The 24,034-nt window shown below is 50.4% G+C and overlaps 1 protein-coding gene across 4 annotated transcripts in view; it reads left to right on the forward strand.

Moving 5' to 3' along the window:
* PC (pyruvate carboxylase) overlaps positions 1-24,034 on the forward strand; it is a 103,705-nt gene that overhangs the window by 50,365 nt on the left and 29,306 nt on the right. Inside the window, exon 1 of one of the 4 annotated variants that reach the window (XM_068978373.1) lies at positions 21,074-21,125. The exons of the other annotated variants lie outside the window; for them this stretch is intronic. The gene's annotated coding sequence lies outside the window, so the exon portion shown is untranslated. Of the gene's footprint in view, positions 1-21,073; positions 21,126-24,034 lie in introns of those variants that run through there. 4 annotated transcript variants of the gene reach the window in all.

A 24,034-nucleotide genomic window follows, 5' to 3' on the forward strand; every position in this document is an offset into this window, starting at 1 on the left:
TGCGGAGATGGTGCAGCTGGCGGCAGTCAGGGGGAGCGTCCGCTCTGAGCACAGCACCAGGCCAGGGGCCTGAAGCGGACACGTGCTGAGATCCACGTCCTTGACTCACTCAGGTCTGGATGAAGTGCACTGGAGCCCCGAGCTGGAAGGCCTGGCTCTCCCTTAGGAGCCTGGGAAAGATCAGCTCTCCTCCGGACATGAGTCTGTGATTGTATCCTAGACAGCAGTGAATGGAAAGCAGGTGGCACCGCCTCCTGGGAGGCCAGCTTTCTGGCATTTGAGCAGACTCACAGTTCAGGTGTAAGCAGGGAGGACTTCTCCCATTTGCTTAGAAGAAAACCTTTCCCTCAGTTTACGGGGAGGAAAAGCAGAAACGGGCCCCAGATGGCTTCTGGTTCTTATCTTCAATGGCAAACAGGCCAAACTCTCCTCCAGGTCATGGGATAAAGATTCAAGGAGAAGGGAGAGACTGGCTGTGTGTGCTGTGTTTGTGTTTCAGGGAACAGATGAAGGGGACGGACGTGCAGTTCCCTTTGTTTTGTCCCAAACTTTCCAGGAGCAGAAGTTGATAAGGAATGTGTCTTTTCTCCCTAGTGTCCTGGACCAGGGATGAAGGGATGTGGTACCTCTGACTTTATTCGCGGTCAGGCAACTCGAAGAGACGCCTGTCAGGAGGAGGAAGTCAGAGATGAGGCTGTCAGTACTTACTAATCTGGATGGATCTGGGACAATCTTATTTGTGTATTTGGTTTCCTTCTGACTGGAATGAAGTGTCCGTTTCATGAGGGCAGGGACCTCTTCTCTCTGTCCAAGTGCCTGGCGTGTTACAAACGCTCAATCAATAGCAAATGAATGGATGGATGAATGAGTGCCTTTTCTTTGCTTCTCATTTCACTGAACGTCTCCAACTTCATTTTCTGTTGATTCCATACCAGACTTTTCACTTGATCAGCATCTACTTGGTGACGCCTGACCCTGACCCTAAACTAGTCAGGCTTGCAGGAAGAGGAGGCCCCTGCCTCTCACTGCCCATCCGCCCACCAACACCCCATGTGCCAGGTGTTGCAACCTGCTAGGACCTCTCAAGTGGATCCTTCCTCTGAGTACGAGTCAAATCCCCTCCCCCGTGACACCGTACCCAGCTCTCCTCAGCTGCCTTCTGCCAACTCCTTTGCGTACACCAGGTGTTAAATAGTTCTTATATTTCAAATGTACTGGTCTTGTCTCCTCGCCAGACAGAAAGTTTCTTGAAGACACAGGTCATGTTCTATATTATCCTCTGTTCATCAAGTATGTGTTACAGGCAATCAGTGCTTGATAAACACTTGATGGCTCTGATTGTATGAAATCTAATCATTGAGGACGTTTTGCAGTTTACAGTTGATGAAACCGCAGGGATGGTCTGCAGTTTCCAATACAACAGGTCACTCACTCATCAGCCCTCTGTGTCGGGCAGATTGCCGTTGTTCAGTCGCTCAGTCGTGTCTGACTCTTTGCGACCCCATGGACTGCAGCATGCCAGGCTTCCCTGTCCTTCACCATCTCCCAGAGCTTGCTCAAGCTCATGTCCATCGAGTCAATGATGCCATCCAACCATCTCATCCTCTGTCATCCCCTTCTCCCGCCTTCAATCTTTCCCGGCATCAGGGTCTTTTCTGTGTGAGTCTGCTCTTCGTTGGGCAGGTAAGCCTGCTTTATAGGTGGGCTGACGGGTGTGAACTGCTTTTCATTCGTAACACTTCTGACATTGACTATGTGGGTTTTCCCGCGCACTAACCAGTTCTCCAGTTCTCTGCAGACATCAGCTAGGTATCCTCCCATTCAGTTCAGTTCTGACGCTGAATCAGTTCTGACACGGAGAGTTGGTGCAGTGCCACAGGTGAAGCGCTCAGTTCCACATGCAGCCCCTGCTTCAGACTCTAACTCTAAGGCTGGCCTCCTGGACTTCCCATCAGCCAGCTGTGCATCAGAGCCCCCTGACTCCTCCTCAGGTTCCTGGTCACAGAATTGAGAAAAGTACTTTGCTATTAGCAGCTTTACTATAAAGGATACTGTGAACAGTCAGATAAAGAGGTAGATAGGACATACATAGGGCAAGATCTGGAAGGATCCGGGGTGCAGGGGCTTCCGTCCCCACGGATGGGGGTTGTACCACCCCTTGGCACATGGGTGGATTCACCAACCTGGAAGTTCTCTGAAGTCCATCGCTTGGAGTCTTTATGGAGGTTCCCTTACACAGGTCTGGTGGCCAGTCCCTCCCCTCCATGTAGGGGAGTGGGGCTGAAAGTTCCAAACTTCTCATCACAGGGTTGATTACTCTGGCAACCAGCCCCCATCCTGACACTGTCTAGGGGCTCCCCAGGAGTCACCGCATTATCATAATCCCAGGTGTGATTGAGCAGAGCTAATTATGAATGAGAAAAGTTGCTCCTGTCTCCCCTGCCACTCAGGAAATTCCAGGGGCTTTAGGAGCTCTGCCCTCTGGAATCTGGAAAAAACAAACAAAGAAAACCACCAAGGTTATATGATTCTTATGGATCACAGTATCACACAGGTGCTGAGAGGTAAACTGATCCTCCAGGTTATATGGTGGCGAAGCTGGAAATTGAACCTGAGTTTTCTGACTGTCAGACCTTGCCCTTCCCGTGGAATCACGTGGTGTAGGGGCCACAGCTGGTGGTATGAGGGTGTGTGGCCCCCGCCTTCACTTCGTCAGGGCTCTGCCCTCAATGCCGGGAGGCTTCTGCCTAACTTCACCCAACTGTTACCCACTCCCCCTTGCCCCCATACCCTGGCTGTTATCCCCTTTATCCTGCCAAAGCTCCAGCTCCCGGGATGCTGGTGCAGTGAGTAAAAATGGTAAGGGCTGCAGGACAGAACACCGAGGCGGCAGGGAGGTCAGGAGGCGGTGCTGGGGTAGGGGCAGATGGGGCCAGAAAGGCCATTCTCCTTGTCTCAAAAATGAAACTGCGAAGATGCTGCTGGCCGTTCGCCTAGTCAAGGTTCCTGTTAGTAGCAAATGAGAGTGTCTGAAAGTGAAAGTTAGTTAGTCATGTCCAACTCTTTGCGATCCCATGGACTATACAGTCCATGGACTTCTTCAGGCCAGAATACGGGAGTGGGTAGCCTTTCCCTTCTCCAGGGGATCTTCCCAACCCAGGGATCAAACCCAGGTTTCCCACATTGCAGGCAGATTCTTTACCAGATGAGCCACCAGGGAAGCCCAATGAGAGTGTCCATTAAAGTACTTTAGGAACTTGCCTGGCGGTCCAGTGGTTAAGACTTCACCTTCCAATAGATCCCATGTGCTTCGCAGCCAAAACCATAAAACAAACAATATTATAACAAACTCAATAAAGGCCTAAAATATCATCCACATCAAAAAAGAATCCTAAAAAAAAGATAAAGTACTTTATAAACTGGAGAGAGCTATAAGAATATTGTTAAATATGATTATAGTATGCAAGTTGCTGAACAATAGCAACAAAGTTGCCACTCAGTACAGTTTCAAATGGGATAATACCTGCCTCCTAAGTGTTCGGAATGACCTGGCTGGTGCTTCGTCCAGACCTGGCGCTGGTGCGTGCTTAGTTGCGTCCAACTCTTTGCAACCCCATGGACTGTAGCCCGCCAGGCTCCTCTGTCCATGGGATTTTTCAGGCAAGAATACTGGAGTGGGTTGCCATTTCCTTCTCCAGGGGAATCTTCCTGACCCAGGGGTCAAAACGTGTCTCCTGCGTCTCTAGCGTTAATCCATGGGCAGGTGGATTCCTTACCCCTTTGCCATCTGGGAAGCCCAGCAGACACTTGTAGCTATTATTATTATTGTTTTTATAATTATCATAAGACATGACCTCTTCCCTCAGAGAGGGATGAGGGGCACTGTGAGGGCCTCCAGGAGAAGGACCTTTAGGCTGGGACTGAGAAGGTGGGAAAGGCAGTCTGTCGCCCGGGTTTTCGTAATTCATTTACTACCTTAGGTCTCCAAACTGTTTTCCCGTGAAGTCTAAAGTCCTCAGCTGGAATGCTCCTTCCTCCCTGGAGGATTTTCAGCAATCTAACATGTTGAAGGAGACGCTGTTATCTTCAAGGGATCACGCCCATTGCTGTTGGAGGGCAGAGAGGGAGTCTTGGTTCCTCAGAACCTGCCCAGTAGGCGAAAGGGCCTGCGGTTGTAGGTGCTGGACTGGCTGGCGGCTGCCCTGCCCCTCCCCTCCCCGGGCATGCCCTGGTGGGTAAAGGCCGGTGTGTGGCTGTGAGCCTCTGGCCATTGCTGCAAAACTTCAAAACAACCCGGGGGAGGTTTGTTGCTCCACGGATGGGCACAGGACCAGTGGGCACAGTTCACCTATGCTGGAGGGACAGGATGAGAAGCTGTGCTGGAGGGACGAGGCGTGGGTGTGACGCTGGGCCAGCTGGTGGGGGAAGCAGCCCTACCTGCCCGCAGTGAGGCAAGCGTGATGGTCAGGGAGGAACAGTTGGGGGGTGGCAGGCAGGGGTGAGAGAGGGTGGTGGCGGATAATCTAGGGAGGATGGTAGATCTTTTTACAAAATATTTTATTTTCATTATTTTTTATTTGGCTATGCTGGGTCTCAGTTGAGGCATACAGGATCTTTAGGTGCGGCATGTGGGATCTGGTTCCCTGACCAGGGATTGAATCCTGGCCCCCTGCGCTGGGAGTACAGAGCCTTAGCCACTGGACCACCAGGGAAGTCCCAGGATGGTAGACCTTAAATCTGTCCACAGCAGACTCTTGGGGAGCAGGGCCACGACCGGGACACAGCTTAGGATGATGGACAGAGTGGAAGGCGAGCACCTTTGAGCTTGGAGACCATGGCCAACCTACTTAATCTTAGAGTTTCTGTTCCCTTACTTACATAGCTGGGGCTCTGCTACTCGCCCTACAAGGTTCTCAGTGGTTAAATGAGGTAACCTGAAGCTCTTAATGCCATGGCTGGCACTCGGCAGCAAGCCCACACAGACGGTATCTGTGCTCCTGACGCTTTGCCAGGTGACTGTGGTCATTAGCATTAAACCAGCAGTAGCGGACGCCTAGGACTTGGTCCCTGGAAAGCCTCTGGACAGTTTTTGTGCTTAAATTCCAAAGCAGAGTGAAAGGTCAGATCAAGGGGCCGCAAAGGAACATCTTTTCTAGGGAATCAAGAAAAAGGAGGGAAAGCAGCAGCAGCAGCGATAGTCAAGGTCATGTCCTGTCTGGGTTGCTGTTTTCTTTCTTCCTTCCAGGAACGGAAGCTTTTTGCCACCAAATTCCCTCACTATCTCCTCAGTTTGTGGACCCTGCATGTTGGTGATCAGTTTACCAGGGAACCAGGTTTTAACACTGAGCGAGGTTCTGGGCCTTCCTCTGTAGGGATGTTTGGGGTGTGGGTGTTTAGCAGAATAGCAGTAAAAGCTGCCGGAAATTGTTGATGGTCATGCATTGATTCTGATAAACTGAATTAATCAGCCAAGACAATCAGGAACCCAACAAGGGAGGTTGGGACATCCAGGGACGAGCCATAGCGGGCAGTCATTGCAACCTCTAGGCCCAGTGGGGTTGGAGAGGAAATTGTGAATGTTTCCTCCAGCCTCCAGGGCGGGTTGAGAGTGTGGAGGCAAGAGCACCCAGCTGGGACTGTCAGAGCAGCCGGATGGATCCCAAGTCAGGACTGTGGCATCAAGGGCAGTAAAGATTGGGGAAGATCAGAACCCACGTTTCTCCGCTCCCAGCCTCCTGTCTCCTTCAGGCCTCCCATTGGCTGAACCTGCAGGATGCCAGCCAGTGGGGGGACCCAGGTGCCTCTGTCCACAGGCCTCAGCTTCCCTGGCTTGGAGCAGAGAAGGGGGATGCAGGGAGGTGAGAGGAGAGGAACCAACCGGAAACCTCCCAAAGGCTCATTCCTGGTGGAAACAAATCAACAGGTGTGACAAGCAGAGTGTGACCCTCCTAAGGGTCATGGCAGCTGCTGCTCTTCGGGCAGAGGCTGTCTCCAAATCAAAATTAGTCACCAGTTCAGCTTTGATCATTAAGGGCAATTAGGAAAGATAATGAAATGAAAGGCATACAGGTTGGAAAGGAAGGAGTGAAAGTATCTTTACAGCTGACGCGGTCTTATATAGGAGAATCTACGGAAGTCACTAAAATCTTTTAAAGCTAATAAAGGAGTTCAGCAAGGTTGCAGGAACAAGGTCCATACACAAAAGTCAATTGTATTTCTATACAGAGGCAGTCAATGGAAAGGAAGAAAATTCCATTTATAGTATCATCAAAAAGAATAAAATATTCAGGAATAAATTTAACAGAAGTGAAAAACTTCTAAGCATATAAAACATTGTTGAAAAATGAAAGAAAACCTGAATAAATAAATGGACTCCCTATGTTCATGATGAGAAGGCTTAATATTGTTAAGATGGCAACATTCCTTAAATTGATCTACAGATTCAATGTCATATCTTTCTCAGTTCCAGCTGCCTTTACTTGCAGATGACAGGATGTGCCTAAAATTCACATGGAAATGCAAGGGAACCAGACAGCCAAAAGAATCTTGAAAAAGAACGTAGAGAACTCACATAAAGCTTACCACAAAGCTACAGTAATCAAGATACCGTGGCAGTAACATAACGACTGACATAGATCGATGGACTAGAGTTGAGAGCTGAGAAACAAACCCTTACATTTGTAGTCAGTTGAGCTCAACAAGAGCTCAATTAATGCCAAGATAATTTAAAATAGGGAAAGAATAGTCTTTTCAACAAATGGTGCTGAAACAACTGGACATCCAGATGCAAAGGAATGCAGCTGAACCCCAACCTCATACCACACAGGAAATTCAAAGTGGATCAAAGACATAAATGTAAGAGCTAAAGGTATAAAAGTCTCAGAAGAAAACAGTCATAAATCTTTGTGATACTGGGTTAGGCAGTGGTTTCTTAGATACGACAGCAAAAACACACACAATAAGATTTTAAAAATAGATAAATGAGGCTTCATCAATATTAAAAACCTTTGTGCAGCAAAGGATGGTATCAAAGTGGAAAGGCAGTTCAAAGAATGGGAGAAGGTTTTTGCGAACCATGTATCTGATCGGCACTCATGTCTAGAATATATAATTTTTCAAACTCTTACAGCTCAACAAGAGATATAAATAATCCAAAGGCAGGGACTCGGAGCAGACATTTTTGCCAAAGGAGATGTCCACATGGCCAGTATGCTCAACGTCTGTGGTCATCAGGGAAATGTAAATCAAAACCACACAGATATCCCTTCATACCCCCTAGAATGGCTGGTCAAAGACAGATGGTAACAAGCTTTGGCGAGGATGTAGAAAATTGGAGCCCTTACATGTTGCTGGTGCAATATAAAATGGAGCCCAGCTGTGGAGAACCATCTGCCTGTTCCTCAGGTGGTTAACCGTAGAGTTGCCATACCGTCCGGCAATATGTACCCAAGAGAGAGGAAACACACGTGCACCTGAAGCTTGTACACCAGTGTTCACCACAGCGCATGCATAATAGCCCAAAAGCAGGAACAACCGAAATGTCCATTGAGTGGGTTGACAAAACGTGGTGTGTCTGTACAGTGGGATATTCTTGGGCAGTTAAATGGAGTCCTGTTACCTGTAACAACACGGATGGACCTTGGGAACATTGGAAGAAGCAGTCACAGAGGAGCAATCAATTTAGCATCCCCGTGTCGGTCAGGCTGCCTGCCTTCATCACAGGTTCACCCAGAGGCCGCGTCCCATCAGTGGCCCGCTGGCTCCGTTCTCCTTCAGGGCCCCTGGCTGAAGCGGCCCGGGAGTGGCTCTGAGCCGTCCACGCCTCACTTGGTGCCCCTCTCTGTGCTGCGCTGCGGGCACCTCTGCCTTCCTCTTCTCGCGGCTCCTGCTCCCTTCTGGCCTGTTCGCCCCTCGTTTGGGGTGGGGCTCATCCACAGTAGCTCCTTGAGAAGCATCACCTGGAGGTCAGTCGTAGCAGCCCTCTTCTTTCTTTTTATTTCACCTTCACACATAATTGATGGTTCCGCTGGATGGAGAGTTTCAGGCTGGAAATCATTTTCCCTTTGCAGTTTTGAAGACTGCTTTGTACCTTTCTATCTTCCCAAGTTGCTGTTGAGACATCCAAAACCTTGCTGATTTGGGGTTCTTTGTGCCCCCTTTCCCCCACTTTCAGAAAGCTTACCGCGTCTGACATGTCACGCCATGCGTGGTGTGGGTCTGCACGCGTCCCTCCTGTTGGCTCAGTGCATACTTCCGTGTGGAAACGTGGCCTCCTGTCCTGGGGGTGTCTTGAATTATTTCTTCCCCTGTGTTTGCCCTGTCCTCTCTTTCTGAGACTGTTATTTAATTTTTGGATCTCTTGAATGGCCTCACATTTTTTCCCCTTTCTTTTCTACTTTCCATTTCTTTGTCCTTTGGTTTCAGTCTCTAGGAGATTCCCTTAACCTAATCTTCCAACCCTTCTTATTGACTTTTTTTTTTTTTGTCTTTCTCATCATATTTTTAATTTCCAAGAGCTTTTCTTGCTCTCTGATTAGGTCTTTAAAAATACGTGCGAGCATCCTGTTGTCTCACCTGTGTAATCTCTTGCTTCTTTGAGGATATTAGTGCCGTGTTTAAGTTTTTCCTCCTCGCATTAACTGTTTCTTCCAAATGGCATTTTTTCTGCTGTTTTTCTTTGGTCTCTGTCTTTGAAGGAATCTGTTCTCAGCTGCCCAGGGATCTTTGGTTGCCTGCTCACAATTAGTAGTAGGGGCTAAAAACTGCCTGGGAGTCCAGCTTCCCACTTGCACAGTTGATGAGGCACGCTGTTTGTTGGGGAACCTCAGTAACAATATCCTGAGGTCTTCTCTCTTGGGCTGGGTCAGGTATTGGAGGAGGGGAAGGGCTGGCTGCTTGCTCTCCAGGGGCTGAGTGGGCGAGGGGACAGGATGAATAGGCTCACTTAACCTTCCCCTCACGTTTCTGACAGAGTACCCCAGCCCTCAGCTGTGCCTCGCACCCCCAGTGCAGACCCTGAGCTTCGCCCTCTCCAGAGAGCAGACCTCTGTTCTTCAGGAGAGGGCAGGGGAGGGTGGTCTCCAGCAGCATGAGGATCTAGGGACTAACTGCTTCTCAGAAGCTCTCACCAGCTTCCATTGTATGTATCAGCTGGTTCATCCCAGGACCTGGCTCACAGTTCCCTGCCCTTCTTGGATTCTGTGGTGGACACTGGTAGATGATCAGCCTTCCCAATACCAGGTAGGGCCGTGATGTTCCTGTGGTCTCCCCTCCTGGTCTCCGTGTTCTTGGGGATTGACAGCTTAAAAAACAAAAACCTCTTGGGACTTCCCTGGTTGGCCATTGGTTAAGACTTTGCCTCCTGATGCAGGGAGTGTGTGGGTTCAACCCCTGGTTGGGGAGCCAAGACCCAAAATACCTCACAGTCAATAAACCAAAATGTAAAACAGAAGCAATATTGTAACAAATTCACTAAAGACTTGGAAAAACAAATGGTCCAATTAAAAAAAAAATGTAAAAACAAAAATCTCTTTTACTCAGTCCATCCTAAAGAAAATCAACCCTGAATATTCATTGGAAGGACTGATGCTGAAGCTGAGGCTCCAATACTTTGGCCACCTGATGCGAAGAACAGACTCATTGGAAAAGACCCTGATGCTGGGAAAGATTGAGGGCAAAACGAGAAGAGGGCGGCAGAGGATGAGATGGACATGAATGTGAACACACTCCGGGAGATAGTGAAGGATGGAGAAACCTGGTGGGCTACAGTCCATGGGGTTGCAAAGAGTCAGAAACGACTTAGCAACTGAATAACAACAGTTTTGGTGGGATTTGGGGTGGGAGAGAAAAAAAATTACCCAGACAGGAGCAGGCTTTGCGCAGAGAAAAGGGCATCCAGGTGGGGAGCGTCTTAGTGGAGGGAGTGCTCTGACTGGAGACAGGAGTGTGCTTGGACTACTTGGGAATGAGGAGGAGGCAGTTTGGCTGATGTTAGGACCCCGGAGGCTGAGGGGTGGTGGGAAGTGAGGCTTGACAGGCAGGTCGGACTAATGATGGGAGGCAAGATTCTTACCTGTGGGCAATAAAGGTCATAGCAGGTTTTTTTAAAAAGAGAGTGAAAGGAATCCTGCATTTGGGGTGTTCTCCCTGGTATTCAGCATGAATTGCTAGCTAAAGCCAGCCGGTGGCAGTGGGTGGTCATGGATGGGGGGCCTTTACAGTAGTTCAGGTAGTAAAAAGGGTGCCATCAGGGTTGGGTTAGTGGAAATGAAAGGAAGGAGGATGTGAGTGACTTCAGAGGAAGAGCTGATGGGCCTTCTTGACTACATGTGGGAAAGGGAAGGGCAAAAATGACCCCCAAACTGAAGCCCTAGTTCTCTTGGGACAGAGGACAAGAGGTGTTGGGTTTTGGGGAGTGTGTGTCATCTGGAATGGGGGAGGGACAGGGTAAGTTCTGTTACAGAATAGACATTTGACATGTATATCCAACAGCTATTGTTTTAAATCCTCACATTTCAACCTGCAAATACCTCTGCTGCTTAAGAAAGAGAGGTAGGGGGGGTGGGGGTGGGGAGAGAAAAGATATCAAGGTTATATGAACAAGGAAATCAGTTCCCTAAAAAGCAAGGACTAATTTTCATGTTAAATGAGTTTCTAGTGTTGCAGAATGGTTTCTGAACTGCCTTGAGTGTAGGAAGAGTTTCTGATTCATTTCTTCCTTAGCTCATCCTCATGTTTTGACCGAATTAAGCACTCTATACAAGAGACTTTTAACAAAAGACACAAAGGCCTCTTTATACATATAGGAGTATAGTTGATTTGGGCTTCCCAGGAGACTCAGTGGTAAAGAATCAGCCTTTTCTCCATACCCTCTCTAACTCTTGTTTATAGATTTTCTGATGATGGCCTTTTTGACCAATGTTAGGTGGCATCTCGTTGTAGTTTTGATTTGCATTTCTCTGATAATTAGCATGATGGACAGGGAAGCCTGGTGTTGCTGCAGTCCATGGGGTCTCAAAGAATTGGATATGACTGGGTGACTGAACTGAACTGATGATTAGTGATGTTGAGTATCTTTTCATGTGCTTTTTGGTCACCTGTATGTCTTATTTGAAGAAATATTTAGATCTTCTGGCTTCCCTGTGGCTCAGATGGTAAAGAATCTGCCTGCAGTGTGGGAGACCAGGGTTTGATCCCAGGGTTGGGGGATCCCCTGGAGGAGGGCATGGTGACCCACGCCAGTATTCTTACCTGGAGAATCCCCATGGACAGAGGAGGGTGGCGGGCTCCCGTCCATGGGGTCGCAGAGTCAGACACGACTGAGCGACTAAGCACTGCACAGCATGCAGCCAGTTTTATGATTGGACTTTTTTATATTGAGCTGCATGAACTGTCTGTGTATTTTGGAGATTAATCCTTTATTGGTAGCTTCGTTTGCAAATATTTTCTCCCATTCTGGGGCCTGTCTTCTTAGTTTGTATGATTTCCTTTGCTGTGCAAAAGCTTTTAAGTTTAACTGGATGCCATTTGTTTGTTATTTTCATTATTCTAGGAGGTGGATCTGAAGAGGTATTGCTGTGATTTATGTCTAAGAGGGTTCTGCCTATGTTTTCCTCTAAGAGTTTTACAGTATCTGATCTTATATTTGGGTCTTTAATACATCTTGAGTTTTTTTTTGTGTGTATGGTACTGGAGAATGTTCTAATTTATTCTTTTACAGGTAATTGTCCAGTTTTCCCAGCACCACTTATTGAAGAGACTTTCTTGTCTCCACTGGATACTCTTGTCTCCTTTGTTGTAGATTAATTGACCATAGGTGGTGGTGGTTGTTTAGTTGCTGAGTGGTGTCTGACACTTTGCAACCCCGTGGACTACAGCACGCTAGGCTCCTCTGTTTCCCATTGTCTCCCAGAGTTTGCTCAAATTCGTGTCCATTGAGTCAGTGATCCTATCTAATCATCTCATCCACTGCTGCTGTCTTCTCCTTTTGCCTTTGATCTTTGCTAGCATCAGGGTCTTTTGCAATGAGTAGGCTCTTTGCATCAGGTGGCCAAAGTATTGGAGCCTCAGCTTCAGCATCAGTCCTTCCAATGAATATTCAGAGTTGATTTCAACTCTTCTCTAAATATTTGATAGAATTCACCTGTGAAGCCATCTGGTACTAGACTTCCGTTTGTTGGAAGTTTAAAATTCAGTTTCAGTTACAGTACTTGTGACTGGTCTGTTCATATTTTATATTTCTTCTCGGTTCAGACTTGGAAGATTATACTTTTCTAAGAATTTGTCCATTTCTTCTAGGCTGTCCGTGTTATTGGCATACAGTTGCCTGCAGTGTTCTCTTACGATCCTCTGTATTCTGCGGTGTCACCTGTAACTTCTCCTTTTTCATTGCTAATTTTATTGATTTGAGCCCTCCCCCCATTTTATGGCTAAAGGCTTATCAATTTTGCTTATCTTTTCAAAGAACTAGCTTTTCATCAACCTTTTCTATTGTTACCTTTTCTATTATTTTTTTGTCTCTATTTCATTTAATTTTACTCTGATCTTTATAATTTCTTTCCTTCTACTATGAGTTTTGTTTGTTCTTCTTTCTCTAATTGCTTTAGGTGTAAGTTAGACTGTTTATCTGAGAGTTTGTTTGTTTCTTGAAGACTGTATCGCTATCAACTTCCCCCAGAAGCCTCTTTATTTGAGTTCTGTAGCCACAGGGAAAGTGGAGAAGGGTGCCCCTCACCCAGGCCACGCTTAACGCCTTTCTTTAGGTCACTGCGGCATGCTCAGCCCTTCTGGGTGTTCTTTGAACTGTGGGTCCCAGGGAGGTGAGGAAAGGGCCCTAGTTGTAGCATTTGCCGAATTCTGTCGTGTACAGACGCCCACTGGGGTCGGTTTCACGTTGCCAGCTCACTGTCACCGAGCCCAGCGTTGGAAAGGGCAGTGCCAGGGAGCCGGTAGAGCCAGCGGCACCTGGTGTGGGTGGCTCACAGGTCCTCGCCCAGAGGATGTGCCTGAGTGGGATGACCTCATTTCTTAGGTGGTCCAGCTTGCTTTGACTGAGGAGGCTATGAGGGTCCGGTTGTACTTCAAAGCATCGTCTTCACAAACAAGGTGCTTCTTGAATAGCCTGGCCTGACCCGGCTGCCTCTGGTTCCCCTTCATGGCCCCAGCCCCGCCTACCTCTGCCCATCAGAAGCAGGGCTGGTCCCCACTTCAGCCTCTGTACTGCTGATACTGAAAACTGACATTTATAATAAAGGCCAGTTTATGTGCCAGACACTCTTCTGAGCACGCTGCACACATTAACTCGTTTGATCTTTGTACGCAGCCTGTGCACATGACTGTCATTAGTGCTGATTTTACAGATGAAGAAATCAAGGCCCGGAGGTTGTGCAGCCTGCCCAGAGCTAGGAGGGCTTGGTGGAGCCCCGATTGGAACCCAGGCCGTTGGACCCCTGAGGTCTTCCCGCTGTGTTCTCCCTGCCCTGTTAGGTCACATCTGGGAATTCTCTTCACATGTGTTTTTCTCAGATCCAGTCAGGGCCTCAGCACTGCTGGTGGACTGGGGTTGCCAGATAAAATACAGGCTAGCTAGTTTAGTTCAGATTTCAGATAAACTAGTAACTTAGTACTGTAAGTATGCACCATATATTGCATGGGATATACATGTACATTTTTCTAAGAATGCAGTTTAGTTGAAATTCAAATTCTCACTGGACAGTTTGCATTTCAGTTGGCTGAATCTGGAGGCCCTTAGCTCAGTGGCTTTATCTTGGTTGAGAAGAGAGTCAGGTGCCCAGGAGGAGATTGAAGTAATCGGTCTTGCCACTCACATTTCTCTGCCCAGGTTGTGCTAAGAACTACCAGTCTCTGACCCATGTACACTTTATTTAAATTATTAGTAGTATTATTTTTAATTTCTTGGCAATACACATGGGATCTTGGTTACCCAATGAGGGACCGAACCCATGCCCCCTGCACTGGAAGGATGGAGGGAAGTCTGTCATGGCACAGCTTAAACTGAAATACATTTGTGCTTCAGGTGTGTCTAGCTCTGTGTGACCCCAGGAACCATAGCCCACCAAGCTCCTCTGTTTATAGGACTTCCCAGGCATGAATACTGGAGTGGGTTGCCATTCCCTTTTCTGGGGGATCTTCCCTACCCAGGGATTGAACCTGTGTCTCCTGCATTGGCAGGCAGATTCTTTACCACCGCAGCACCAGGGAAGCCCACAGTAAAATATACTTAATATCTAAATTCCAAATATATCTAACTTTTGCTTTGCTTCTTTAAAGAAAGAGTATTAACACAACCTGTTATAGGAACACGCCAAGATACAGCTGAATCACAAGAGAGACTTAAGACATCTCGTGTGTGTGTGCTCAGACGCTCAGTTGTATCCAACTCTGCGGACATCTCTTAAGCTTCCTGCATTAGCAGGCAGATTCTTTACCACTGGTGTCACCTGGAAAGCCCAAGAAATCTCATAAATCAGTCTAGAAAGTAAAGTAAATGTTGCTCAGTCGTGTCCAACTTGCAACCCCATGGACTGTATGTAGCCTACCAGGTTCCTCTGTCCATGGGATTTTCCAGGCAAGCATACTGGAGTGGGTTGCCATTTCCTTCTCCAGGAGATCTTCCCAACCCAGGGATCGAACCTAGGTCTCCCGTATTATAGGCAGACGCTTTACCGTCTGAGCCACTGGGGAAGTCAGTGGCCCATAAATCAGCCTAATGTTTCGTTATTCCAGAAGACTCACTTGACCTAAATCGACTCATTCAGAAAAAAAGTTTTAAACCTCTTCAGAGGGAAATGTCATTGCTTTTTCTAATCAATCTCTTTTGCTGACCTGACCAGCCAGATATTTTTCTTAAAGCTTATCTCATCCTGTCTTTATTAAAAAGACTTTTCTTAAAGTCTCTTCCTGCCTCTCAGAGCAGCCGTGGCTAACCAGGAGTTCGGGTGTGAACAAGGAGCCCACTGCAGGTCCACCGTCCCTGGGCTGCTCCTTCCCTGGCTGTACCTCTCAGAATGTGATGTCTCAGCCTAGAGAGCCAGGACACAGAAGCCACTGGTCATTTCAGCCCTTGGCGGGGTCAGTGCCTCAGCTGGTCCCCTGGGTCCCAACCAGCCACACCCTCCTGGCTGCCCATGGCTGCCTCCGGGGTGTTCTACACTGGGACTCAGAGCAGGGGGTGTTCTTCATCCAATTCAAGGCCCGTCTTTCACCTGAGCCGAATTCCTGGGGGTGCTCTGTCCTTTAACTCCTCGCAGCCCACCCTCTTGTCTCCATACAGCATGGGCTCTATTTCCTGAGCTCCTCCTCTGCAAGGTATAGCTCGATTTGACTCCCACCCCCACGGCCCACTTTCCCTGCCCCGCTCCTTCCTGCATGGTCATGTAACCATTTTAAAGGACACTGTCAGTTTCAACCTTATTAAAATGAAGTTAATTTTGACCCTTGAGAACACCAAGTGTATACGTGATAACACTTCCCTGTAAAACTTCTGTTTCCGTGAGTTACTTTTTACCTCATTCCTTCTTCCCCAGACCAGCTGTAACTTGCCACCTCCTCCATGTTGTTTCAGAGATATCAGGTGATCCAGCCTTTTGGTCTGTGTGTAGAGCCCCCATTCCCCTCGGAGCCCCACTCCTCGGCGCTTCCTGGCCTGTGCTGTTGTCTGGAGCAGCGGTTCTCACAGCCACCAGGGCCTCCGTCATCCCCTGAGGATCCCCGGCTTCCTTCCGTGCCGGCCCCTAGGCCTCTCGTCTTGGTTTGTTTACTGCCTTGTTTGATCAGCACGCGTCCCCCAGGAGCTTCCTGGACAGATGCACACACAGGTGGGAAGATTTCCCTGGCCAAGTCCTGTCTGAACATACCTTTGTTTTGCCCCCACACTTGATTGACAGTCTAGAGGATTCTAGGTTGGAGAGTGTGTCAACTTTAAAAAGACACATAATGTGGGAACTGTGAGTTAAATTTTCTTTGGAGCAAAATGAGGACTGCAGTCCTGGAGACAGCACCTCAGATGGCCCTGAGACTGCCATGAAGAGTTGGGGCGAAAGTGTGATTTTGGTGAAGGGGATTACATGCAATGAAGCACATACTTTTCCAGAAGGTTTCTGCTGTCTCATAAAGCTTTGCTAGTCACAAGAAACGGTCGTCACCATGAAGGATGTTAGCCCTTTTCCAGATTGGGGAGATACAAGAACTGGGCTCATAAAATCAGCTCCTGAAAATATCTAACTGTCTGAAGACCTGTCCTGCCAGTTTCTCCCGGAGCACAGAATGCCTCATGCCTGCTCTCCACTCTGAACTCCTTTCAGGATGTGTTGAAGGTCACCAGCTGGAGCAGCATATGATTTAATCCTTGTAGAGGTAGATGACAAACGCCCATGGCAAGTGCCAGTTTGTAGTTGATAAGAGTCCCTCAGAAGTGGCTCCGCATCACCGTGACGGCCTTCTTGTCTTCGGGAGTCTAGTGGGCTGCATGATGGCCCCTAGAGATGTCCAGGTCTTCATCCGAGGCACCCGTAAGTGTCACATTATCAAGGAGAAGGATCTTTGCAGAAATGACGAAGTGAAGGATCCTGACATGGGGAGGTGACCCTGGCTTATCCAGGGACCCTAAATGCCGTCTCAGTTGTCCCCAGAAGAGGTTCTAGAAGTGATGACAGAGGCAGAGACAGAAGGGATGCGTCCACAATCAGAGGTTCCCTGGAAGCTAGAGGAGGCGAGGAAAGACACTGCCCTGCAGCCTCGAGAGGGGGTGCGTCTGCCTGCACCTCGATCTGGGCCCAGCGGAGCAGATGGAGAACTTCCGGCCTCCAGAAGTGAACATCTTGGTTGTTTTAAGCCACCGAGAATGAATACAGGAAGCTAACGGGATGCCCCGATCTCACTTGCAGGCAGGACTTTTCGCATCGGCTGGGGCTCAGAGGGTCTGCACCACCCAAGGGTGCATCCCTCAGCTCCAGGAGGCACTGCTGGGTGACTCTGCCCTGCACCCCCTACCAGGGGCTCCCCGAGAGTGGGCTCCCTGGACTCAGTCTCCCATTTTCTCACCTCTTCTCCGATTTGCCACATGTCAGTCTTTTTGTAATGCTTTCTGGGTGATGTCCTCGACTGTCTCCTGATTCTTCTATTTATTATGTTTAAAAATGTCTGCGATGCTATTTTTAATCCCCTAGAGCTCTTTCTCGTTGCCTTTTTAAAATAGCTGCCGCCTCTTAATGCAATAACTTCTCTTACTTCTCTGAGATTAATTATAGTTGTGTTTTTTTCCCCCTCTCTAAGTATCTGCTCTCTCTATTACTTTCTCCTCAGAGTTCTGTGTTTTTATTCCCAATTTGTTTTGGAGGGTTTTTCTGCTCTGTCCTCAGACATCTGGTAGCTTGGGCTGTCCCTTCATGCTAAAACTGATTGGAAAGTCTGGACATGGTGGGGCTTTTGGACCAGTGGTCCTGACCCCGAGAGAATGCTGCAGGCCACCCTTTCTTCGGGCACCCAGTACGTGTCAGTAGCCATGGATGTCCATCCTGGGCTGGCAGGCTCCTGGAGAGGAGCACTCCGGGTGCTCCCTGGCCATCCGCGTGAGAACCGCTTTGTAGAGTGAGGGCTCTGGTCTCCCCTGCTATCCTCGGCCCTGTGGGGTACCCTTCTGGGTTGCATGCTGCAGGGGTGCCTTTCCAGGGGCCCAGTCTCTTCTTCTGAAAGGCGCTGGTGCCTGGTGGGTCAGGAGTGGGGCTCTGGATGCCTGTGACCACTGCACCCAGCTCTGAACTTCCTAGCAGCATGTCCTGGGCATGAGACTCCATCTGTCCTGCCTGAGTCCCAGTGTCCACAACTCTAGACTGGGGAACTCAGGTGGACAGTCGCAGGGGTCGTTGTGAGGATCCAGGGAGTGACTGTACCAGACTCAGCAGGGCTGAGGCCGTTTGCTGTTCCTGTGGCTCTGCTGGCATGTGGTGGTGGGGGGGGTTCGGGCCCCTCAGCCCCTTAGACGGTAACTGCACATGAAAGTGAAAGTCACTCAGTCGTGTCCGACTCTGCGACCCCATGGACTATACAGTCCGCGGAATTCTCCAGGCCAGAACACTGGAGTGGGTAGCCTTTCCCTTCCCCAGGGCATCTTCCCAACCCAGGGAATGAACCCAGGCCTCCCGCATTACAGGCGGATTCTTCACCAGCTGAGCCATAAGGGAAGCCCAAGAATACTGGAGTGGGTAGCCTATCCCTTCTCCAGGGGATCTTCCCGACCCAGGGAATGAACCCAGGCCTCCCGCATTACAGGCGGATTCTTCACCAGCTGAGCCATGAGGGAAGCCCAAGAATACTGGAGTGGGTAGCCTATCCCGTCTCCAGGGCATCTTCCCGACCCAGGGAATGAACCCAGGCCTCCCGCATTACAGGCGGATTCTTCACCAGCTGAGCCATGAGGGAAGCCCAAGAATACTGGAGTGGGTAGCCTATCCCTTCTCCAGGGGATCTTCCCGACCCAGGAATCGAGCCAGGGTCTCCTGCATTGCAGGTGGATCTTCACCAACGGAGCCACCAGGGAAGCCCTTCGACCCAGTGCATCCTGAGTCTCCCAGGAGGCTGCAGCTCACATTCGCTCGTGCTGTGACTGCCTCTGCTCCCCACCCGCTTGCTCATTGTCACTTGCCCACATGCTGTGCCTCGTCCAGTTTCACGGCCTCTCTTATCTGGGCTTTCCCATTCTTTATCCTTGAGGGTTTGTACTGTTTAAAGAAAGATCCTTTTGGGACTTCCCTGGTGGTCCAGTGGTTAGGACTCCACGCTTTCATCGCTGAGGGCCCAGGTTTGATCCCTAGTCGAGGAGCTTAATTTTCCACAAGCCATGCAGTGCAGCCAACAAACAACAACGAAAAAGATCCTCTCGCTGATGGGCTCCCTGGGGGCTCGGCTGGTAAAGAATCCGCCTGCCCTGCGGGAGACCTGGGTTCTATCCCTGGGTCAGGAAGATCCCTGGAGAAGGGATAGGCTACCCACTCCAGTATTCTTGAGCTTCCCTTCTGGCTCGGCTGGTAAAGAATCCACCTGCCATGCAGGAGACCTGGGTTTGATCCCTGGGTTGGGACTATCCCCTGGAGAAGGGAAAGGCTACCCACTCCAGTATTCTGGCCTGGAGAATTCCATGGACTGTATAGTCCTTGTGGTCACAAAGAGTCAGACACAACTGAGCGACTTTCCCTTTCACTGATGTTTTAGTGGTATTGCAGAAGGGTAGAAATGAACCCCTGAGTTTGATTCATACATTCACCAGACCTAACTGTTACCATAAAACTAAGTCAGTGTAGTGATAACAGTTTATTCTGGGGTTATCGGTCTTATATTACTGGCTGTATTGTCTGTATTCTTCAAATGTTTCATAAAAGAAAGGAAAAGAAAGAGGGAAAGAAAGTGTCTCTTGATCCTAGTACCCTCTAGCTCATCCTACACCTCTCTTCTTATTTCCACCTTCCTAACATCTTTGTCCAGACATTCAGTTCAGTTCAGTTGCTCAGTCGTGTCCCACTCTTTGGGACCCCATGGACTGCAACATGCAAGGCTTCCCTGTCCATCACCAACTCCTGGAGTTCACTCAAACTCATGGCCACTGAGTCGGTGACGCCGTCCAGCCATCTCGTCCTTTGTCGTCCCCTTCTCATTTTGCTTTGCAGTCTTTCCCAGCAACAGGGACTTTTCTAGTGAGTCAGTTCTTCGAATCAGGTGGCCAAAGTATTGGAGCTTCAGCTTTAGCATCAGTCCTTCGAATGAATATTCAGGACTGATTTTTCTTTAGGATGGACTGGTTGGATCTCCTTGCAGTCCAAGGGACTTTCAAGAGTCTTCTCCAACACCACAGTTCGAAGCACAGTCCAAAACCGCAGTCCAGACATTGAGGGTTTGCAGTAGACACCACCTCGCCTCCCACTGACTCTTGCTGCCTTAGACACTGAGCATTCCTCGGAACCCCGACTCTCACGACGCCGCCACGGCCCTGGCTGGTCCTGGTTAGCGGGTGTTTCTGGCCGCCCCGTCCATCCATCCTGCTCTTCTCTCCCAGCAGGACAGGGCCCCCAGACCATCTTCTCCTGCTCAGGATATGGCAGACTCACGCCTAGCAGCCTGTTTGGCTTCCCCGGCTGAAGAGCTCGCGGTTAATTCTAGCTCATCAGGGTCAGAATGGAACTTGCTTGCCTCTGCCTATATCCATGTCAATGTTCCTTAACTTGGCATTGCCCCTGTTCACGCCTCCCCTTAAACAGGAACCGAGAGCCACCCTCACCGGTGGCCTCTTCACTGTTGTCTAACAGGCCTAGAGGTGATAACCCCAGTGTGTTTCTTGCCCTCATTTTCTCTTGCCTATGTTAGAATGGCTTCCCTGGGGGCTCAGACGGCACAGAATCTGCCTGTAATGCGAGAGACCCAGGTTCGATCCCTGGGTTGAGAAGATCCCCTGGAGAAGGAAATGGCAACCCACTCCAGTATTCTTGCCTGGAAAATTCCATGGACAGACGAGCCTGGTGGGCTATAGTCCATGGGCTCGCAAAGAATCAGACGTGACTTAGCAACTAACACGCGTGTTAGAATATCTTCCTTGTTCCTCCTCCACGTCTAGTCTTTCCTCCTCAAATTCAGGCTCCTCAGAGCAGCCAGAGGGGCCCCCCTAAATTGCAACTCCCTCCTCCCCCGCCTGGCCTCCTGGGTCGTATTTCCTGACGTTGAGGGTGCGTCTGCACCCCTTGCTAGACATGCAGGCTGGTAACCTGGAGTCCAAGGGTCTGTCCTTCATCTCCCCCTGGGCAGCTCACTGCCTGCCTCTGGCCTCAGTGGATGCTTTCCAGGCTGTTTGCTCCTTTGCCTTTGCTCCTGATGTCCCCATGCCTGACCTGCCTCCTTCCTTATCCTTTGGTTTATCCCTTTGGTGTCTTTCTTCAGGAGGTCTTCCTGCCGAGCCTGCCCACTCTCCACGCAGCCATATGTTGGCATCGGCACTGTTCAGCACAGACTCGTTTTTGCTGCCACCCACTCGGCCTTCCCCGTCCCAGAGGGTGTGCTGATCACAGTCCTAAATAGCTCCACGCTCTGAAGGCCCCTGCTGTGACCTGCTTGAGGCTGAGCAGGTGAGAGAAGGGTTGTTTTTTATTTTTTGGCTGTGTGCCTCTCAGCTTGTGGGATCTTAATTCCCCCACAGGGATGGAGCCCGTGCCCACTGCGCTGGAAGCGCAGAGTCCTCACTGCTGGACCTCTGGGGAAGCCCAAGGGGGTATTTTCAACACAGCGTGCTCCCCAGCCCCTGGCTTTAGGGTCTCTGCAGGTTCCAGGCTTTTGTGGGCAACATGGGTCTGTTTGTTTCCCTGGGCTGCCTTAGCAAAGTACCAAATCTGGAATGGCTTCCGCCAACAGAGATGTGTGCTCTTAGTCTGGAGACCAGAAGTCCAAAGTCAAGGTGTCTGCAGCACCATGCTCCCTCTGACAGTTCTAGGGGAGGATCTTTCCTTATCTCTTCCAGCTTCCTGTGTTTGCAGAAGCCCTTGGCGTTCTCTCTAGGCACGTGGCTGTCTTCTCCCTGGGTCTCCACGTCCTCGCCTGTGTCTCTCTGTGTTCACATTTCCTCTTTTTATAAGGATACCAAGCAGATTGGATGAGGCCCACCCTAATGACCTCATTGTTACGGATTACATTTCCAAGGACAGTCATATTCTGAAGTCCTGGGGTTGGCACTATCACATATTTTGGGGGGGACAAAAGTTCAACTCAAACGCTGGTGTCCATTTTCCTCCACCTTGAAACTGGGGTGACCTGGGTGAGCGAGGGGGGACAAGGTCCTCTGTGACTCTCCAGCTGGGGTGAGTGTGCCATGGAGGTGTTGGGGAGCTTTCTGGACTACCTGTATGCCTGTGTTTAGGTGTCTGTCTCCCTGCAGAGCATTGTCCAGCCATCTTCAGAATCTAGGCTTTAGCGCCTGTCACCCCACTCGGCCCTGAAACACTGTCCTGGTTTCCACCGTCTGTCTGGGAGGTATTTTGTTTGCTGACCTTGTCCCTTTGACCTTCCTTGTCAACGCTTTGGGCTCTTATCTCTGTGTCAGGGACAGTCCCAGTGGCTTGCGTGTGCTGCTCCCAGGAGGGGCCATGCTTTATTTATCTTTGTCTAGGTGCTCACAGTACTTTGCAAGCTCGTGTGGCCTGGAGTACTCATTCATTCATTCACTCATTCATTTCCCAGACAGCTCATTTTGGTGTTGGGCACTGGACAGAGTGCTAGGGAGACAGTCAGGGGCAAGATAGACAGAGAATCCTGTCCAGGGAGTCCTCACGGCATCTGGTGAGACAGTCAGTGAATTGTTGCAGCATCAAGTTCACAGACACAACCTCGCCAAGAGCCCGCACAAGCCAGAGGACAGTAGATTGTGGCAGGGAGTGACAGAGCTTTGCTCAAGACGAATGGCAGCCTGAAGGAGGGTATCTGAGCAGCTTGGGGAGCTGGGGTGTGCAGGAAGGCCTTCCTGTGTGGGCTTGAAGGACGTGGAGCATTCCAAGGACTGCCGTCCCTCCGTGAGCGAGCCGGCGTTCAGGTGCTGCGCAGGGCGGCAGTAGCGCTCCTTTTGCACCAGGGGGCAGTGTTTTCCCTGCAAGTCTGCACGTGTGCGTGCTAAGTCTCTTCAGTTGTGTCTGACTTTGTGACCCTATGGACTGTTGCCCACCAGGCTCCTCTGTCCCTGGGATTCTCCAGGCAAGAATACTGGGGCGGGTTGCCATGCCCTCCTCTGAGGGATCGTCCTGACCCGGGGGTTGAACCCGCGTCTCTAGCCTCCTGCACTGGCAGGCAGGTTCTTTACCACTAGCACCCACAGATGAGGCTGGGACGGGCCGCAGCTGCTGTGCCCACAAGCCCTCTCCTCGCCCTCGCCCGCCTGCCAGGATCCTCACAGCCTCTTTCCCTGAACCTCCCCGCTTCCCCGTCCACAGGTCCCCTTGGCTCAGACAGGGCCCATGGTTTCAGTTGCCGCTGTGCCGCCCTCTCCCCTCTGCCTGCCGCCTGACTTGAAGATTGACCGGGGCGATACAGAGACACGGTGGCAGGCAGCTTGGAACTGCCTCTCGGGGTGGGCACCGGGCCGTGTTGCCCAGGGCCCCGTGCGTTTCTGCTCCGCGTCTGCTCCCGCCTTTGGTAACCCCACGCCCCTTTCTTCTTCCATCACCTTCCCTGTTTCTCGTATCCTCCCTTCAACTGCCCTACTCCGAAATCGCAGCCTCGGTCTGTCCTCTCGCGGGTGCTTTGATGTCAGCTGCTGCAGCCTGGCAACTCAGGCGGTCTTCCCCTTGCATCTGTCTTGCTGGCCGCCAGCCCGGGGCCTCCATCGGACACTGTTAGGACAGCACGGAGCTGCTTGGAAGGAAGGCTCCCCGAGAGCGGGCCCCATCCGGCAGCAGCTCACTTCTGCCACAGCGTGGAGCCCTCTGCCAAGAACTTTCTCTTTCCGGTTCTGACTTGCTTTTTTGCTGGCAGCCAGCCACTGGGGGCCTCTGGGGGCCGGCCGGGGACAGAGCCCAGTGGGGGTGCCGGTGTAGGGGGCAGGGGGTAGGAAGTCACTGCGTGGGAAGGCACCTCCTTAGTTAATTTGGAGATTCCAGGGTCTGTTTCTGACCCGCTCTCCCCTCTGCCCCCTCCTCACCCCTGCTGTGGTGGCTCCAGCCCCCGTCTGAGGTGGATATGCCAAACGACTTGGGGCCTGGGGGTGGGCAGTGCAGGCTGTGGGCTTCCAAAGCTGACACACCGGCTAGTCACTCCCGAAGCAGGACTGTGGCTCTCCCTTCCTCTGTGTCTGCTGCCCACAGCTGCCCACTGCATATGCAGGAGATGCTGTGTGAAGAACAGGGGTATTTAGGGCGGAAGTAATACAACCCCTCCGAGGAGCATTCCCGGGCGCGCCGCTTGGCCACAGTGGTCATTCAGGTGGCCGCCGACCCTGACCCCAGCACGGCCGCCCTGGCCCCGCGGCCGTATTGTCTGGACCACCATTTGGGTG

Source organism: Capricornis sumatraensis, chromosome 8 (assembly GCF_032405125.1).
Source record: "Capricornis sumatraensis isolate serow.1 chromosome 8, serow.2, whole genome shotgun sequence".
NCBI lineage: Eukaryota > Metazoa > Chordata > Mammalia > Artiodactyla > Bovidae > Capricornis > Capricornis sumatraensis.